Below are 16,980 nucleotides of genomic sequence, written 5' to 3' on the forward strand. Positions count from 1 at the left end.
CTTGTGAGGCATCTAAAAGATGACTGGTTCTGAAGCCAGGGGGTACCTTACATTTCCCCCCACTCACAACTCACATTTCCCCCCACTCACAACTCACATTTCCTCTGTTCCTAAAATACGCACACACAAGGACATGGATCAGCACGGTGGGTGTTTGTGTTTGATAATGGTTTTCTTTTAATTCAAGCGTAGTTATTTACTTTCCAATTCTAAGCAATGACAATCACAATCAATTCTCGATATGTTTTTTCTAAAGTCTATTCCTGAACTTCTTATTCTTACCACCGAAAATAGTAACACAGTAGTTAGTACTTGTAGAAATGTGACAGTGAACTTTTTTAAAGCTGTTTTTGAACTCTGCCTTGTCAAAAGAAAAAAAATGAAAGCCCTACATGGTTACTCTAGCTAGCACTGACTACATCTTGCTTATGCAAACCTGCATTGGGACTGTAGCATTTCTTCACCAGTGACACAACCCTGCTAGAGATGAAAGGCTTATCACACTGGTATTCTGTAGAAGCATAGAAGTTACTTCACACTCATATTTCAAGAGAAGCCTGCCAAAGCCAATCCTGTTTGAAAAGCTAGCCTGCAACATAATGTTCCTTTTCTTGGGAACTCCACTTCCTAGGCAACACAAACTGCTGCATCCCAAAAGCAAAACACTGGGATATCTGTAGTATAGAAATCCACCTGTATTTTTATATATGTATGTTAAATGGAAAATAAGTACCATAAGGGCAGGATCTTTTTGGCGGGAGAAGGGTCTGTCTTGTTAACTGATTTATCCCAAGCACCTAGAACACGTTTGTTGAATAAATGATATGGCTGAGAATCACTGTCCCAAATCCAGTTCTGAGAAATACTGCTCCTGGATCCACTATGCTGCTTAGAAACATTAAGAAATAAACAATCCTTTGCTGGCAAATATCAGCATACAGGCTAACATGGTGATGGACATCAAATGAGGAGCCTCAGTAGAAGATAACATTTGGATCCATGTACATATAAAAACTTGTGTTGATGTTTTACTGACCAAGAAATCATTCTTTGTCTTTTGATGCTATACGAAACGACTTTATGAAGAAAAGACCGGTAGTCCTCATGATCGGGTGTTTTCACCTTCATGTCTGCTAGGAATTCAAAACCTTTATAACTCTCTTAACTCAAGCTCAGCAGATGAGTTGAACCCTGATGAGTTGAGCCCTGATGCCAGTAGGCATCTCTAGTAAGTTTGAAAAACTGGACTCAGTGCCAATAGAGATGTGAGACTGAAACTGCAGGGGAAAGATGTGGTTGCCAGAAACCAGCAGAGCAGAGGGCCTGCAGGCAGGAGGCCAGGCCAAGGGGCAGAGCTCAGAGGAAGAGCCCCAGCATCTCCATTGCCTACCTTAAAGGATGAAAAAGAGAATGGGCAGTCTCCTTAACAAATGTGCTTGACTGTCCCCATAGTTCTACTAATTGTTCTGTTTTAGTATATCCTCATGGCTGTTTAACAATTAGCAGATCTGGTAGATGAATGAACCAGGAGCGTCTGCATGGAGATCCTGCAGGCAAACATTAGCACTGGTTTTCTAGACATACAACATTATTTCTGATAGGTATATTAATAATAATAATAACCATAAAGTATTCATAACCATCTTGTTAATACATGACATTTTTTCCTCTAGGAACTTCAAAACCCTCATGTTATTATTTGTACATAAGTAAGAATTGCAGGTTAAATAACTTACCCGTGCTTATTGTAGTCAGCAGCACAGTCAGAAAACCTCATGCTGCTCTATGCCATACACATGTACAGATTCTATTAGATTGCTGCATGGTTTGTTTTGATGGTTTCACAAAAATTCTACAGTGGTGCCATATTTGAAAATGAAATAAATTAGAAAAATGTTTATTACAAGATTGTATTATTTTCCTTCAGACTTAGAAGTGAAAGATTTAAAGCCCTGAATCAAATATTATTTATTCTCCACACTGTACCAGCATCTTTGGATCTAATACCAGTCATATTTAGATTGCGAAGGCCTGATGAGCAAGCCAAAATATATGCAGTGGATCATAGAGAAAAAAATGTTTAGGTACATTGGAATCAACATTAACCGTACATTAAAAGTGTTAAAATCAGCTCTGAGACACAGAGTTTTGCCAGAGCCAAGATAGCATGAAAAGATTTTCACATACGTGGAGCCACGGGAGCAAAAAAATAGCCAAGTTCTGTCATCTGGTGCACATTCCTAGGGGCCGAGTAGAGCCCCTGGGACTGACTCCTCAGACCTTTCCCAGGAAAATCTTCTAATGTCCCTAACAGAATTCACATATGGGACCTTGGGAATCACTCGCAATGAGATAACACAGAAACATCTTTGTTTCCGAGTCATCACTTCCTCCAAATGAAGATGGAAGCCAAGCTTTCCAATTAGAAATTTCCACAAATGATGAGAATGTGTTTTTAATGATTACAGATTTTTATTTCATTGACCTTATCCCCATTTATTGTATATAAAAATAAAAAAGAAGCTTAAATTCAACCAAATTAACATCTGGTTTTTAGACCTCTTTCATTTTTTAATAGCTATAGAGTAAATATTATAGGTGAAGATTATGATATTATGCCGACATACTCTTCAGGGGTGTGAACACTGGGTAAGGGGTACAAAAAGCTGTCTCTATAGATCTGTGGAGTGTAGACCAGGAGTAAGGAGGGGTGACTCTGTCCCAACCTCCCACCTCACTAGTTGTATGATGTGGGCAAGTTATGTAAGTTTTTTGCCCATTTAATCATCTGTAAAATGAAAGGGCTGAATAATGATAATGATGGTGACAATAATAATAAAGGTAGCAATAATGATAGACAGCTAGGAGAACTTGGTAGTGATCATTTAATTTAATCCTTTCAACATCCCTGTGATTTACAGTAATTCTCTCCATTGTATAGTTGAGAAAACTGAGGCTAAGATAGATGTGGTAATTTCCTTAGGTCTATGGCAAATAGAGATGAACTTACTGAGAAATTAATTAAGTTTAAACTTCTGAGGCCTTTATTTGCATAAGCCCCTTTCCAAGAATCTGTACTTAACTTTATATTCTCTATCTTAAAGACGGTTTCTAAAATCGTCTAAGTCCTAGGCCCCATAAAAGTTGGATTCGCCCCTGATGCAAGCAAGAGATGAAGCTGGAATTCAAAGGCAAGTGATCCAGCACGAAAGCCTGAAATCCTACTCCCTCTGCTAAACTAGCTCCCTTCCCTTTCAAAGCTTCCTTTGTTCCTTATAACTCTCTAAGCTCTCTGCCATGGACTCAACTATGTCCCCTCAAAATTCACATGCTGAAGCCCTAACCCCCAGTGTGACTGTATTTGGAGATTAGGCCCACAAAAATAATAAGGCTGAACAAGGTCCTAATCATTTAACCTTAAGTGGGGTCCTGTTCTAGTAGGATTGACGTCCTTATAAGAAGAGGAAGAGAGAGCACAGCTTTCTCCACGTGTATGCACCAAGGAAAGGCTGCGAGAGGACAGAGTGAGAAGGCAGCCATATACAAGTCAGGAAGAGACCTTCACTAGGAACAGGATTTGCTGGCACCTTGATCATGGACTTAAAGCCTCCAGAACTGTGAGAAAATAAATGTCAGTTGTTTAAGCCACCCAGTCTGTAGTATTTTGTTATGGCAGCTAGAGCAGCCTAATACACTATCCTATGACTGTCTCATCCCAGTAGCTTCTTATATCTCAAGTGATAGGAGTGCCTACATTTCCTTTAGAGGGTCATTCCACAAAGCAGTATCTTAACTACAGTCAGAAAAACATTTTTCTGAATCTAATTTTGTATTATTTCTCCTAGAAATTAAAATGCCTTCCTTCTCTCTGATTTTGGGGAAACAGTGGAATTTTTTTTTTTTTTTTTTTTTTTTGAGGCAAGGGAGACTTGCTCTGTTGCCCAAGCTGGAGTGCAGTGGCACAATCTGGGCTCACCGCAACCTCTGCCTCCCAAGTTCAAGCAATTCTCCTGCTTCAGCCTCCTGAGTAGCTGGGACTACAGGTGCACACCACCACACCCAGCTAATTTTTGTATTTTTAGTAGAGATGGGGTTTCACCATGTTGGCCAGGATGGTCTTGATCTCTTGACCTTGTGATTCACCCACCTCAGCCTCCCAAAGTGCTGGGATTACAGGCATGAGCCACTGCGCCCAGCCACAGTAGAATATTAAATGTCCAGTGACAGACAGCAAAAGTCCATGTTCTAATATCAATTATTCCTGATTTGCTAATATAAACTGGGCTTTCATATACACGCCATTCTAGTATCCTTAGGTTTAACAACTTCATCTGCATAAGACTGTTGGTTAGAAATGTTAATCAAGACTATACTACAGAAACTTTGCTAATGTAATGCAACAAATACTGCTTGATTCCACTTTACACTGTGTAATAGTTAAAGTCCCTCAGTAAGGAAAGTGAATTAAGTGGACAATCCATCACAAGATTGTTTTGAACTCAACATAGGATATTCAACACACATCTGAACACAACCAACAGTTTATTTACATTCCTCACTGATTCCTCAGTTCTTACTTATTTCATTGACATTCATTCATTCATTCATTCATTCACTCACTCACTCACTGACAAATATGTGTTTCAGTACCTACTGTGATTTAAATGGGCTACAACAGTGGGTAGGCAGAATTATAAGGTGGCCTCCAGGACCCTCACTCATGGTCTACCTGCCCCATATAATCCTTATCCTTTGAGTGTGCTGACACCTGTGACTATGATGAGCTATCACTCCTGCAATTACATTACATTAAGTAACAACAGTGAAGATATGTTGCTGATGTAATTAAGGTATCAAATCAGTTGACTTTAAGTTAATTACAAGGAATTTACCCTGAGTGAGTCTGGCCTAATCAGGCAAACACCTAAAAGAGAGTCTAGAGTGCTGGCCTTGAAAAAATAAACTGCCATGTTGTAAGAATGTCTCGTGTCTAGAACCTTGGGTAGTCTCTAGGAACTAAGAGCACTCTCCATCACCCTGATTGACAGCCAGCAAGGAAAAGAGGATGTTAGTTCTACAAGAAATTGAAACGTGCCAACATCCTGAATGACTCAGAAGAGGATTCCAAGACTTAGATGATATTGCAACCTAGCCAACACCTTGATATCTACCTGATGAAACCCTGAGCTAACCCTAGTGAAACCCAGCAAATCTAACCCTGGAGTCCTGGCCCACACAGAAATTGTGAGACAATAAATGCATGATGTTTTAAACTGCTAAGTTTATGGTAATTTGTTACAAATAATAGAAACATAATACAAACCATGGAAAATATAGACAAAGTCCCTGCCTTCCTGGAGCTTTAAATCTAGTGAGTGACGCAGGCAAAGAGCAGCTCACAGACAGTGTTATTTCAACTACAGAGTGGTATGTGAAGAACATGCAACAGGGTGTTCAGGGAGAGAAAGACTGAGGATGGGACTTCTATTAGGTAGAATGGCCAGGGAAGACTGTGCTGAATAATGAGGGGGAAAAAAGCCATCCATGTGAGAATGAATAGGAAGAACTCCAGGCAGAGAAAACAGCAAGGGAGATGCCCTCAGCGGCACTGGCTATATCATTACAAAATTAACTCCAAGAACCACATGGAGACACTGATACATAAGCTCATTCATTCAACCAATGTTTAATTTAATATAAATGTATAACTGCCTAAAAAATATGCTTCAGTAGAGTGGGTCCCATTGGACATTAATCAGTTTAAGTGCCGTTAGCAAAAGTTCTAATTATAGTAGCCTTTTAAATTTGGCTTTTCTTCAACCTTTGCCAGGTGGAAATATGCCTTATAGGACACAGTACTTAGCACATAATGGAAATTCAAAAGGACAGTTATTGAATTGGAATGAATGCTGCAACTTTATTTAAAGTTTCATGTTTGTTTGATTCTTTTAGGGTAGAATGCTGTCCCTGTTAGGAAGACATAAAGATAAACAGCAATTAAATTGTATTTTATCCAAGACCTCTGATGTATAAGTCAAGATTTCAATTATTAAATATACAGTAGGAAGACTATATTAAGTAAATACATGCAAAATGAGGTAGCATAGGTAATTTTGGCTAGCTGACTAGTATTTCCTGAGCTGTATATAATAGGCAGTCTGTGGTGTCATTAAATCCCTGAAACAATAACACCACAGTGAGTATTATTATAAGCACAATTTTTTAATAAGAAACTTGAGGCTTCAAAAGATTAAGTAATTTTCTCAATGTTATACAACTAGTAAGTGAGGAAGCTGGAACTTGAATATAGGTAACTGACTCTAAATCCCAGCCTGTAAACCACTAGCTGTAAGATGATCCCAATAATGACTAAAATGCATTGAGTTTTTACCACATGCAAGGCATTAACTAAATATATTACATATAGAACTAATTTAATTCTCAGACCAACCCTATCAAGTAGGTACTCTTAATGTTTCTTATTTTATAACTCATTTTATAGCTAAATCTCAGAGAGGTTAAGAGACTTGCATAAGGTCACTTAACCTTTGTAAGGCTTAGTCCCTTTATCTTAAAATGGGACTTCAATATGTGGACCTTCTTACAGACAGTCCGGCACCATAGCCCACACTCAACCAGCACATGACACTGCTGCACTGACATCAACCCTATGATCCAGAATAAAATGATACTTACTCCAAAACATACATGGCATATACTCTGTTCTTCATTACTCCAGTGCCAAGTTTACATAGCTAAACTAAGTAATGTACATGTTCCCATTTTAACTTTATCATTAACTTAATTCATTTTAGTTGCCTTTTTTCCTTTCTTCTGGACCCTCTAGTTATCTTCTATTGCTTGGTCAGTGGCCAAGGGCTGGAGCAAGATGTTCTCTCCTGTCCCTACCCAAATCTCAAATCTGACTGGTAACTAAAATGTCATGCTCTGCAATTGAGGCTAAAAAAATTAATTAAAATGAGTGTGAATTGGTTGTCTACATAATAACTTAAGGTAATAAGCATTTTGTAAATGGGGCTAATAAGACCAGGGGACTTCCTTGCTTTGTAAAAGTAAGACCAAAGTGACTTCTAAATCGAAACAAAGTAGAGAATATTTCTTAAACTAAACAAGGTGACAAGGGTATATCTTAAGGACAGAATTACAGCTAACATATAGAAAGTTTGTATTTAATCAATTGTATTGTAACCCATCCAGGGCAACAAATGTGCATCAGGAGGGATATGGTCTGTGTGGAATCTAGAAAAGGAGATCCAAAAAGGAAACACCTGTCAGTGTTTATTCAGCTACATCCTGGGCAGAGAAGACTGAGCCCACAGCAGTGTTTTTCAAATTGTGGGTTGTGACTCATTAGTAGGTCATGAAATCAAATTACTGGATAGCACCTGACATTTTTAACAAGTAAAATGAAGTAGATCAGAGTACATTGAATGAGGTAAGATTAACTATTGTTTTGTGAAACTTCTGTTTCTGTTATAAATATTTACATATTCATGTATGTCTGAGTGTGCATGTACTTTTTGAAATGATAATGCATTTCTCTCTGTGGATGAATAAATGAAAACCATTGGTATACAGACCTTATTTAAGTTTTCTAAGCCAGTGGTTCTCTGACTTTCAGATTTCATGAAACCATAAATCACACCCAAAAAAAGGAAAAATTGGCACCTGATAGGGTTGCCAGTATTTTCATTCTGCAAGTCAAAAATAATTTACAAAAATTGTACTATAATGTCTTAAAATAAACATTTTGATATCAATAATAACAATGACATAATCACAAAATAAAGTTCATTCTTCTAAGTTAAGTACATTTAGTTTTATGGTAAGTCCACTGTATTGCCCTTATATTTTTCATTTCTCTACTGATTCATGAAACCCCCATGGCAAGGCATAATGTACCCAAAATATGAAAGATCAGTATCTATCATTACCCTCACCTCAATAAAACATTTCTCAGGAATACCTATCTTCTTTTATGTCATCTCAGCATTTACTAAGCTTCCAAAATGGCCACTGTGGTTGGTTATATCAAGTAGCTTTCTTTTTATATATTGCTCTCCTGCAAGTTTCAGTAAAGAGAGTTAATTTTCTTTAAATCTTATCTAAGAATGAGGGGATAATATTACATTTCTGGACCTATATACTGGAGATTTGGGTATTTTAGGCCATGTGACTCTGAGAGGTAGTCAAAGATCAGCTCACGACAATTCATGTCATTATGAACATCGGTGTGATTAGTTCAAAAACTGACCCCAGAATTTCACATGGTGTTTCCCATGTTTCAAACGCTCTTTGAGAAAACCACCCAGTATCTCCTTGCTCCTGGCTGCTCCTGCTTCCTCTTTCAGGATTTCTTTTAAACTTTTGTCATCTCTGCTTGCCCTTAGGTCTTGCCTGGATCTGACCTCCTTCCTACCTGAACAATAGCTAAGCTTGAGAGGACACTGTGAAGAACTCTCCCGATCTCTTTGTTTTACTTCCATCTTCCAACCACTATCAATACATTTGTGTCCAAAAAGAGCCTCCAGAACCTCATCAGTCATGTCTCTTACAATGTCATGGCATATGACAGCCTGAAACAGCTAGCTGGTCTCTCTTTTTTATTTGATTTTAGCAACAATTTTTTAGGGATAACAGTTCTAGATATGATTTTCAAAAAGTTGCACCCTTTCCAGCACATAAGAACCTGAGTGAGACAGCATTCACTCAGAGTCCACTAATTTCTAACAAAGTTTGGAAAACTAGAACCATGTTGGACTTGAGTTTACCTCTGAACTATTTATATAAAAAGGGGGTCACTAAACAAAGTAGCAGCATGAACAAAATTTAAAGAGCTTGACTAGCCATTTTATTTCAAACATATTAACACACAAATTATATGCATTCCAAAGGATAGTCCTCATGAATCCAAATTTATCTATTCATTAAAAGAAGATTCTGATAGCATTTAAAAAAAACAGAAATGCTTTTCTAGCAATTAGTTCAACTTACCACATACACCTGAACATAATACAATTACATTGCATTTTTTGAAAGAAAGATCCTATAACTCAGATAATATTTTTCTCTAATTTAGATCAGGCTCCCTCCCATTTAAACTTAATTAGTCCAATCTTATGTCAGGGATATTTACGCTAGTTTTCTCTACTGACATTACCCTCTCTCTGCCCTGATTCTTTTAAAGGTCAATCCCTGAACTGGAAAAACTCGATCTTCCCACATTTTCATTTCTTTTACACCCTGCAGAGGAGTGAAATTAGCATCGAGAGATGGACATGCCTAATCACCATAGTAGATTGTGGTTTTAAGTAGCTGCTGCAATGAACTATATCCACTAGCTACAGTGTCTAAAATGCAGGCCAAATACATCTTTCCCTGAAGGGCTCTTCCGTTATAGGTTAACATTATCTGTCATAATACTTGAAAACTTAGAAGTTTATTCATTGCCTCCTTTGTGCTCCTACAACTTTGGTTTTTTCCTATTATAATGTTTAACTCTGTCCTTTTCTCCCACTGGCCGTATATTTCATTAAGAGCCTCTCCATGCCTTTAATTTGTATTTCCTCAACTTCACCCTCATCCTCATGTCCTATTAAAGAATCTTAAATGCAGGAAACAATTAATGACTGTTTGTTGAATTGAATTAGATCATGCAGTCAAACTTTTCATATTACAAATAAGGAAAGCCAGTGCCCACAAGGTTGAGTGTTCAATGTCATCCAGTTAGTGTTAGAGCCAAAAATCTAGTTCAGGTCTTTTAATTTCAGTCCACTGAAACACCACACTTTGTCAAACTACCTCGGCTGTGAGAAGTGAAATCCAGTGACCAAAAAATGCTGTGTTGTTTGTTTGTGTTTTTAGAGTTGAAAATGTGAGATAATACTAACAAAATTACTCTGCAAATAATGTGTTCAAGCGTTCATTAAATTATAAAATAGTATCACTGGAAAAGGCCTCTGAAATCAGAGATCAGCTTTACAAATGAGGAAGGTAAGCCCCAAAGACACTAAATTCCTTTCGCATTATAATAAATTCCATCATGTTTTGTGTTAATCAGCTCTGATATGATGACTGTGCCTGTGCAACAGCCCATAATTGTTTTAGGAAGAGATACTGAAAATATGTTTTAATAAAGCAGTCAGGCACACGAGGACAGTCAGCCAAACCCTTATTCCCTCTGCTCTTGTCACCTCTGCTTGTTACCTGGATTTCTGGCTCGCTCAATATTTATTTATTTTTTTTTTTTGCAACTGGAATAGAGCCACAGTTTCCACTAACACAACAGTTCTTTGAAGCCAACAAATGTGAGCCCAGAGGGAAAGGAATTTGGAATCACACATTTTTAGCATTCAGAGATAATTCAAGATAGTTCAAGTACTTTCTAAGTGTAAACCACCAGGCAAATGCTTCTAGCTACCACCATTATGCACCTACAAAAATATTTTATTGCTGAAACAAGTCGCATTGCCAAAATATTTTTGATACCAAGTTATTTATAAGCAGTGGGTTCTATACAGATATAGCCTTGATTTAATCAGGAATCCTAAATTTTAATATGAATATGTAGTAATTACAGAAAAATGATAATACGTAATTCATTTAAAAAGTCCATTATATGACTATTCATTAACTCAAAAAACAGCAGCATGAGAGGAAACAGTTTTATACTGCTACGATAAGGATTTAAATTATCTATGAAGAACTTCCTGACATATACCAGACTTGGTTACCAACATGGTTTTAGAATTTTTTTCTCTAATGCTTTCAAATTAATGTAAGTTTCTTTTCAGACAGGGTAACACATTTCTGTTGTTGTCCTTGGCTTTTATGGGCTTGTTTGTTTTCATAAAGGACAAAATTGAATGACTTCTTGACATCCATCTATCAAGAAATTTCAAAGAGCAAATTCACAAAATAGACCTCAAAGTTAACAATTTCAAAATAAGGCTTATTAAACTCTGAAACATGTGACCAAAGGAATCTCTAGAATCTCCTTCATAGGAGAGATTTAAGATTCGATAAACAGCAGTTAGGTGTCACGGGAGAGGGAAAGGAAAACTGAGGAGGAAGATGGAAATGCTGTCTCTAGCTGGGGAAGGAAGATCATATTATATCTATCTGCTCATCTCACTGTTCTTTACAGAGCCCTGGACTTCCTCTAAGCATCAGTTTGGTCATGGAAAAACAATAGATGCCCGCCCACTTCCTTCAAGCATTATTTTCCGAGGTCTCACAGTATCTCAAGGCATCATACGTGAAAAACACTGTATTATTACAACAGCATTATTACTAAATTATCCTTTTAATTTAAAGCAATTTGCCTCAATTCCTGTTTGCTTTAGGGATCTGCAATGAAAAGCAAAAACTAAGGGTTATTGTGATACTAAGTGTTTCCTGAAACTAAAAAAGGACAACTTGAACACTTCATTGAGTATTGCCTCGTATTGTCTCCTAATTGTTTCTTGTGCGTAAATCTTGCTTTTCCTGTAAGACTCTGAACTTCTCCAGGATGAAGACCTTGATTTATATTTACTTCAAATTGTCTAAATTTCTAAGTGAGCATATAGCAACTCATTTAAAGCAGTTGATTAATTTATGTGTAAGAAAGGCCAAGGCACCCCCATATATTTCCCCAAGGTATGCCACATAGTAGTACTGTGTGAGTGAACAGGGCAGATGGAGACAGCAGAAGAGGTATTAATTTTGACTATGGCACATGTAACACAAGATATCAACATATTTTGAAGAGAAATAAAGTCACATCTTCAAAGCCATGAGGCTGAACTAAATAGTTATATTACTAAGGGTTTTTATTTAATTTATGTATTTAACGCATATGCTGCTTACCTGTTCCAGGCACTGGTCTAAATATTTCACAAATATTAACTCATTTAATCTTTGTAACAACCCTTTATAATAAGAATTATTATTATCCTCATTTTATAATAAGAACCTGGGGCCTACAAAGGAAAAGCAATTTGTCCAAGGTCATACCACCCTGCTGGAGTCAGAAACTGGGAAGTCCGGTTTGAGAGTCCATACTCTTCACTGTTACTCTGTTTATCAAGGGCAATGAGAAAAGGTGGCGGGAGACAGAGGTGTGGGACAAGAGTGAGAGAGCAGGAAGAGCTGCCGTCTTCAGTCATCAAGTCAGTGGTTTCTATGTCTGTGCCCAGAGTCAGCTTTTGACATCTCCTTAAAAAAAAATACATGGAAAAGAAGGCAAAGAATCAACAGGGCACACAACTAATTCTTTGAAGGGCAGCATTTGGAAAGGGCCCATATCACTTCTCACGTCTATTGAACAGAATACAGTAAGATGTCCACACCCAGCTCCAAGAAAGGTTGAGATGTGTTGTCTTTAGCTGGATGCCCATGTGCCCAACTAAAACTATATCACCATGTTAAAAACAACAGATTAGTACAGAAGAAAGCCCTTTCCTCTATTCCAGATTCCTGCAACATATCTCTGCTTAAATGGCCCTGCTTCAAAGAGGACTTCCTTGACCACCCCAAGGTAGCATCCTCATCTGATGTTATGTTGCTTTTTATTTATTATCTGTTTCCAATATCACCCCCAAAAATATATGCTCCATAAGGACAGGGGCTTTGTCTCTTGACCACTGTTATATTCCCAGCACTTGGATAGTCACTCAATAATATTTGTTGAATGAATGAATGATGAAGGAACAATGTTCTAACGTGTCTTCCTCCCTGTGTTCTTGACAAAAAAAAAAAAAGTAAAAAAGAGTTAACTGGAGTCAGCTGGCACCAGAACACCAGAATTCTTCTTAGAAAGGGAGGATACTTTTTTTTTTTATGATGACAGTAACGTATCTTCTTGGGGTAGAAGATAAACCTAATGTCCAGTGTTTAAGTAATATTTCTCTTCATGATATAGGGAGTAGAGGTAAGAAGAAAACAGAAGAAAGAAAACTAGGAGAAGAGAAACCAGCAAGATGTCAGAAATCTTCCTAACTGTGACTCTAAAACTTCATTAATATCTACTACACTCGTAAATACTTCATGTGAGTAGATTGTATGATACTTAAAGAAGGGGTTGGAGTTTACAACGGGGCAGGTATGGACAAGTACAGATATGGCACCTAGAGAAACACTTATTTAAACCCAAGAGCCAGAGAAAGCCTTGAAAATGTAAGCTCCTCTAAAGTTTCCAAAAATCTTCGAGTTCCTAAATGACAGCACATGGCAAGTGGGTAAAATCTACTTTATATGTAAACACCATACATTATTGATGCTTCATCATTCATTTATGTAGGATTTCCTTATATATTTCTCTGTTTCTTACTGACATCATTGATATACAAGGACTTTGGTTGGAAGAGATTCGAATCATATAATCATGTGCTTTTCAACATTAATATTTCTAGTGAAAGTAAACACTTGATTCCTCTCCATTGCCTTAGAAAACAATAAGGCAAGACGTTAAGGCTTTCTGCAAACTGCACCCTCACTCTCGATCCATTCCCACTGCAGGATTCAATGACTCGATATAGAGTTTGCCCAGATATGATCAGGTGATCTTTCAACTCCACCTTCCTTTCTGCATCATTCATCTTAACCTGGTAATATGCTTTTATCCTATCACCTTTGGTATTAAGCCCAGAGTTAAGTTTTTCTTAAGATGAGAATAATCACACAAAGTCCTTTATTTTGCTTTATTAACACTATCTTAGCAGTTAAGTTTTGGAAACAGACCTCATTCCAGGTCTCCTGTTGCTGTCAGACCAAGAATGCCCAGATGACTTTACAGACCTACATGGAAAAGGCCAACAAAAGAGACCACTGAGCTGCCTCTGGTCTAGAAATTATGGGCTAGTGGTTCAAAATAGGAAACCACATAGAAATAGGGACGAATTCCTTAACTGGTACTAAAGTAGGTATTTTCCTGGAATGACTTCTGTGCTTCTATGACTTAAACCTCTGAGGTAACTGGAGTTAGGGGGAGCTGGTTATCAGCTAGAGCATTCTGAATCCTAACCATACCCTGTCGTGACTAAAGCCCTCATGCTCCTGGACTCCAGTAGAGCTAATCCTTCCCTCTCTATGCCCACACCTGTACCTCTAGCCTTAGGATTTGTCTACCTACCTGGCCTCCTAAGGTGGGAGATTTTAAAGGGTAACAAATATGCATCATTCATCTTTGCATGCCCAGTGCCTAGCACTTATTTCCCACCAGCCAAGTGACCCCCTCCCTACATCTTATTGCTGTACAAATCCTTCTTAAATACATCACTTTCATGTGTTCAAAAACCTCCAGTGCCTGTCACGGTATCAAGTCTAAACTCTACTACCTAATTTCCAAGAAACTTCATAACGTATAGTAGGTAGAAATATTTTTTTAAACATTTCTTTTTAGAATCGGCTGCTGAAATTCACTGATTTCTCTCAGATGGAAAGACTTAATTTAGGACAACTAAAGTAAGTTTGGCTGCTCAGGTTACCTCTAGTACTAACTCATCCATAGCACTTTCTTTAGTTGTCTTTGCTTTTCCATTATACAAACTGTTGCTGCCCTTACAGTCTGTATCAGTCTATTACTTAGTTTCATGCCATATTGTACTTTCCCATTACATAGCTCCTCCTAGGTCCCATGACTGTAAGGTTATCCAACAAAACAAACTGCATCACAGCATGAAACTATTCACTAATGAACTGATCACTTTTAAATATAATTTTTAAAGGATGTATGACAAATTCATTAAAACTATTACCTGACAAGAGAAGGAAGGGAATAGAATGGAAAAGGTGATCAAAAGCTCCACTCTATCGGTGATAGCCTTTTAAAAGAAGAATGTATTCATGTGGCGGTTGTTTTCAAAGATGACTACAACAGTCTCTCCCAAACTGTTCACCCTTTTGTCATGGGACATTACTACTTCTCTCTCATAAAGATGTGGAGTCTAATGCCCAAGCATGTTGGCTCACACCTGTAATCCCAGTACTTTGGGAGGTTGAGGAGGGCAGATCACAAGATCAGGAGTTCGAAACCAGCTTGGCCAATATGGTGAAACCCTGTCTCTTAAAAATACTAAAAAAAAAAAAAAAATTGCCAGCCTTGGTGGTGGACACCTGTAGTCCCAAGTACTCAGGAGGCTGAGGCAGAAGAATAGCTTGAACCCAGGAGGTGGAGGTTGCAGTGAGTCGAGATCATGCCACTGCACCACAGCCTGGAAGAAAAGAAAAACAAGAGGTGGAGTCTATTTCCATCCCCTTGAATCTGATCTTGGCCTGTGACCTGCTTGGACCACAGCACATAGAGGTGACAAGGGAAGAGTTCCAGAGATACCCTGCAGACTTAAGAAACTCTACAGCTTTGCTTCTACTCTCTTAGACCCTGAAGTACCATGTAAAAAATTTGACTTCCTTACCAGACAGATCAGATGCAGAGTCTCTGGAGGCTGAAAAATGGAAAAGAGAGAAATCCCAGTGTTCTAGCTGCCCCAGCTGAAGAGCCAGACACGTGAATGAGGCCATCTCAGATTCCTCAGTTCAAACTATAGCTGAATGTGTATGCCTAGCAGAGATGATCCATTCTAGTTGAGCCCTGACTAGCCAACCACAGAATCATGGGTAAATAAAATATTATTTTAAGCCACTGAGTTTCATGCTGGTATGTTATACAGCAATAGATGATTGATATATTACTTGTGCTATTCAAAATATATTTTTAAAAATAAATAAGCCCACATGCAAACCTTTCTTCCTGTTTAACAGCTAGGCTCTTTCCTTTTCCCACCTCACATCCCATCTCTATTCATCTCTGTTCATCTAGCTGATTATACAATATCCAACAATGCAATGCACAATCAGCGCAAATCAATGCAAAACCAGGGTGAAGTGATTATAATGTGAAATCACAAATCTGGCAAAATATGTAGGAAATCATGAAGTTGATGAAGGTAATGTTAGAGAAGCCCTTGAATCATGGGCAACTCCTCTGACAAATGAGAATCTGCAGCTGGAATAGTTAACATTAACATTTGAAGAAGAACAAATCTACAGGGATGATGGCACAATAAGTGCTTCAAAAAGGAATGATTTGAATGTCAAAATTTAAGAGAGGCTCTTGGAAAATTGATGAAGCCCTCAAATATTTTTGAAATAGTGACACTCTATGATTTGCCCACAAAAGTCAAATGTAAAAGGATGTCGTGTCATGATACCATATAATTTTGTGAGAAAATTATGCTTCTCAAAATCAACACTTGATTCATCCTTTATTCTAGGATTTAACACATTTTTGACCAACTGAATTTTATTAAATATAAGGTAAATTAATTTTAATAATTTTCTTATTTTTTAAGATAATATCTCAACCAAACCCTCTTTCCACCTTTTTTGGTTCCTATTTTTAAAGCATTTGCTTTAAGTGGGTTTTGATGGTACTAATTATCTGAAGAAAGTGAAGGCCTCTGTAAATATCTTTAGATCATCTTCCTCACTGGCAGCTATATTCATTGAGGGTGCCGTCTTGGTCGCACTTTGCCAATGTCCTCTGGATAGTGTTTCATGCATATAGCAGAAGGCAGAGATTCAACCAGCGTGATAACCAATGGCCTGCTGATGGATTGGCTTACATGTTGGTGTCACTACTGACGAACGGCATTGTTTCATTATCAATCCCTGACCTGGTACGAGCTGGCATTTGTTCTTCTCAAAACTGTTCATAGAAGGCCTATTACAAACTTCCCGCTGAAAGCACTTTCAAAGGCTGGATTCATTTAAAATCAACTCAAGCATGTAAAGTCATTTTCGGAAATAAGCCCCACATCCCAAGGGTTCGGCTGAGGAGGGCCACATTTGAGAACAGGTGTGCCACTTCACTGAGCAGGAATTTTAAAATGTCAAACATTAGAAGCACTTCAGAAACTCCAACTCAACCTGCCAACAGACACTTCTGGGCACGTGTCAATAAATATGTTGCAGAGATGG

The sequence above is a fragment of the Aotus nancymaae genome, unplaced genomic scaffold, assembly GCF_030222135.1.
Source record: "Aotus nancymaae isolate 86718 unplaced genomic scaffold, 86718_ANA_hifiasm-v0.15.2.pri h1tg000008l, whole genome shotgun sequence".
NCBI classification, from domain to species: Eukaryota; Metazoa; Chordata; class Mammalia; order Primates; family Aotidae; genus Aotus; species Aotus nancymaae.